Below are 4,622 nucleotides of genomic sequence, written 5' to 3'. Positions count from 1 at the left end.
AATGTCCCATCCAAACTGGCCTTGACACTGCCAGGGATGAGACATCCATAACTTCTCTGGGCAACCTGTTCCAGTGTCTCACCACCCTCACAGTAAAGAATTTCTTCTGCATATCTAAACTAAATCTCTCCTCTTTCAGTTTGAACCCATTTCTCCTTTTCCTATCACTACAGCTCCTGAGGACCTTCAGAAAAATAAGTCAGAGGACCTTTCCCTCTCAATCACAACAAGAAAAGACTGCCCAGTCCATTCAGGGCAAATATTTTCCAGATCTGCTTTTCAGTTATGTGATATTTTCTTTCCTACAGCATGCCTTGTGCTGAGCACTTCCCATGCTCCCAGAAAGGAAAGGCATGTGTTCTAGCATCATTCCCTATCGGTCTCATAACCTGCATGAAAACAAACCTGTTTCATAGCTGCTGGTGTAAATAGCCCAGGCACAGGGCTTGCAATGTGACTCAGTTATCAGCAGCTGGCAAATGCCACTGTCTGTTTCCACACCTGACACACACAGCCACAGACAACCTTGCCATATCTCTCTTCCCTGCCACGCCTTCTTCAGGAAACATTTTGCTTGATACATTTTTGGCCAGTGTGATTTCTGTGCTCTGATTTGCTGTTTACGGGGTTTTCATCACTGTTGTTACCTGAGTGCCCAGGGAGGACTGTGTGGGAGCTGACTTCAGAACATTTCCCAGCATTTCCCATTTCCCAGTGAAGCTTTCCCATTCCCCTGTGCCTGGAGGTGGGTGTTGGACCACATTCTACTCTTATCTTTGTGTTTGCATTTCTTAGTGCACTTCTTCACCCCCTGCAGGAAGATGTGAGTTCCCTCATAGCATTTTGCTAGCTGGGATCCTCCCTCCCTCCTCCAGTTTCCCCTGGTTCCTCTCTTTGCCAATACTTGCCAAAGTTTCTCACCCCTCGTCATCCTCCTTTGACCCTCCTGGCACCTCTGCACCATTTTGGGGGCACTCTGCATGCTGTGTGACCACCCTTCACACAAAGCTGCCTGTGCAAGACAGTTGTCAACAACCAAACCTCCCAGCACACTCCCCCTGGGACAGCACAGGGACCAAGGTGACACTGTGTGACGGCTGTGGTGGCAGGTGCCAAGGGAATCAACAGTGGTTTTCAGCCCTGGGCAGGAGCAGTTCTCACAAAGAGAACCAGAAATCATGATTTGCATCAATGGCTTGTCAAACAAGTTGGCAAAGACAGATGCTCCTACATGGTGCTCAAGGTATGCAGCTTTTCCTGTTTCCCTGCCTCTCTCCGACCAGCACAGGCTGGGTGCTCAGGATTTTGAATCAAAGGCACTTGCCCTGTTTTATCTGACCACTGATGCCATTCACAGTTCCACACAGGTCTCTTCTACTCTCACCAAACTCTGTATCCCTGGGGAGCAAGGTCATACAGAGAAGCATGTCCAAGGATGCCATGCAGGAAATCTTGGTGTAATTCTTGGTTCAGCCAGATGTTTTGGGTTTCACTTTGACTGTCTTCATCCTATGGTAGACTGGGACCAGCAGTTCTTCCAGCACTTTTGCCCCTTTCTTCTCCCTGTGCCCAGAGGGCACTCAGGAGATCACTCACTGTCTATGCAGCAGGATTGAATCAGCTCCCAGTTAACCCTAAAAATACTTTTTGCCCTTTTTTTTTTTAATGCAATGACAAAAAAGAGATTTGCTTTAAAACCTTATGTTCCTAGGAGACCAGATGAATCTGACATGGGTGATATTTTGCAGAGGCTGCAAATCCACCCTGTATCTGTCTGCAGTGAGTATACAAAGATTTAGTGGGGCCAAGACCTATCTGCCAATATCAGCAATGCTAGCAAATGAGTCAGAAAGAAACAGAGAGGGACTCCTGTGCTTTCTGAGCCTCTGAACTATGAAAGCAGCAGCAAAGTCACGCAAAAAGACACAGGGCTTTATGCTTGAAGTCAGCCTGGCCATGGCAGAAGACCAGGAAACTTCCACACAGTTGTGATTTTGGTAAGATGGTCCTGCTGACACCAGACTGCTTGGGATAAGCTGACACAAGAACTTGATTCATGGGAAGCCCTGGGGGAAGTCCGTGTCCAAACTGAAGACAAAAATTCTCATTACGTGGTCAAGATCAGAGAGGGCATGGAGGACCTTCAGCTGCTGGGCACAGGGCTCAGCCATGGTGTACTGGGAAAACACTGGGACCAGTTTGCGCTCACTCGAGTGTGAAATGCATCGATGAATGGTTGAGCAGGACATGGAAGTCAGAAAACAATTCAGGTAATTCAGTTGTGTATGATTTCATGTTAGCAAATCTCACCACATGTACAATCTGCTATGTCAAGGAGTCTGCCATCCATAAGGATTTTAACCTATGATGTCATCTTCTTCCTCATGTGGGTTTGGTTCTGAGAAAACTGGGCCAGGGGCAATGTCAAATATAAGTCTGAAGATTTAACAGCTCCTTGCAGAGCTGGGCATTGCAGTCCCTTCAAGCCAACATATCCCACTCCTATGGCAAGGTGAGATGAGCCCTCACTGCCATCCTGGTGCTCCTCCCTGCCTGCACGTGGGGAAGAGCTGTGCCAGTTCCGGGGAGAAAGCAGCCAGGTCACTTGCAAACACTAATTATGATCTTTATCTTCTATCTCGGGAAACTTTGTCCCTGTTACACCTAATTGTCCTCTTGCTGATCTTCATGAGCAGCAGAGATAACAGCAGCCAGGCCGCCTGAAAACACTGCACATCCCCAGCAACACCCTGCAGAGGCAGCAGCCAGCATAACCCCAGCAGGAACAAGTCCTTGTTCTGGCTCTGTCTCAGCCAGGGGGTTTCCTGGTGCTTAGATAACACCTTGGTAGCCACTATTACATTTGTCTCCATGGGTAAATCAGGCATGGCTATGTCACTGTGGTCCTGTGGTTATAATCCCCCTGATCTAGGGGCTCTATCAACCTCTGAGAAGCCCCTCTGATGCAAAAAACAAGTATGTTTGGAGTGGAAAGGTCAAGAGCACTGTGGTAAAGCTGAATTTTAATAATTGCGTAAGACCTGACTAAATACCAAAACTAGGCTTTTATTTGAATGTTATTTAATTCTGCAGTGACATAATTTCCTCTGCCTAATAAAACATGAAGTCATGCAGCTGCCATGAGTGACACACTGATAAACAATTCAAGACGCTTTTCAATAGCATTTTTCTCCAGTTTCCAGAGCCATCTGCCTTCCCCAGCTAAGGTTACATCATTACAGACTTTAATTATTTAGAGGCCCTCCTACTTTAATGCAATTGTTGTGTTTGGCTGTCAGTTAGAGCAGAAACAGTGTGCAATGAATAAAGTCAGCAATTTCTGTACTAATTTTTTATTCAAATTCTTCAGCATTGAGAGCTTGAGGTGTATGCTACGCTCATTCTTCCTTATTTTTAAAAAGAATCAGAAGTGCTCATGCATTTCCCGTGTGTTTTCTTCCTGTCATCCCAGCACTTCTGGTTTGGCTGAGAAGCATAATGATTTTTTAAGGGAAATTTTGAGGAGGATGTGGCCTGATGTCACCTGCATGTGCAGGACAGGTGTGTGTGTGAACACCTCTGTGTTGACCATTTGACAACAATATCTGTCTCAATACGTTAAGCCTTTACTTATTTTACAAAAAATAAGAGAATAGACAGAGAACTCCAGTTTGTGTCAGTGCTTTGGGAAACTGTGTTTGTTAGAAGTCAGAAAAAGAGCTGTAGCTGAGCTAGGGAGCCAAAGAGCGAGGGAGGCAGGAGGTCAGTGCAGAGAATTTGGAGGGAAGCCTAAATTTATGCTCAACCTGCTCACATGTATTGATTAAGTGTTTTGGATCAGGAACAGGCATATATTACTGAGCAAATATTAAAAGCTATGCAGGCTTCAAGGGGAAGCCTCTTTCCTCTGGGAGTTGCTGTTGATTACTCATAATTAGTTGAGAGGTCAAAGCCAACCAGAAGATCAGATGAAAATTTATGGAAGGAAAATATGAGGAAAAACAAATAAGGAACCATATTATTTAATTCCTGCTGCCGGTTTCAAGCATTCATTACAGAAATTAAAAAGAAAAAACCGTTTAAATCGTTGTTGTCGTTTTGTCTAGTAGACCATCTTAATTCTCTATCACCTGGTTCCATCACAGAATCCTTTGGCTGGAAAAGACCCAGGTGGGGGTCGGGGCTCTTCTCACAAGGAACCAGCAACGGGACAAGGGGACGAAGCCTTTATTTGCGCCAGGGGAGGTTTAGGTTGGACGTTAGGAAGAATTTCTCCACAAAAGAGTGATCAGACATTGGAAGGCGCTGCCCGGGGAGGTGATGGAGTCACGGTCTCGGAGGTGTTTAAGGAAAAACTGAGCGCGGCACTCGGTGCCATGCCCTGGTTGACAGGGCGGTGTTGGGCCATGGGCTGGGCTCGGTGACCCCGAGGTGCGTTCCATCCCGCTCGGTTCAGTGATTTTGCGATCCGGGGGCTCCGCACGGGCCGAGCAGCGGCGGCTCCCCCTCATCCCTTCACGGCGGCCGCCAGGGGGCGCTGCGCGGCGCGGGGGAGCTCCTCCCTCCGTCCCTCCCTGCCGGCCCTCTGTGGCTCCGCGGGGCGGGGGCGGGGCCGGGCCGCT

This window comes from Zonotrichia leucophrys, chromosome 4A, assembly GCF_028769735.1.
Source record: "Zonotrichia leucophrys gambelii isolate GWCS_2022_RI chromosome 4A, RI_Zleu_2.0, whole genome shotgun sequence".
Lineage (NCBI taxonomy): Eukaryota > Metazoa > Chordata > Aves > Passeriformes > Passerellidae > Zonotrichia > Zonotrichia leucophrys.
Note: the sequence above shows the minus strand (reverse complement) of the source record.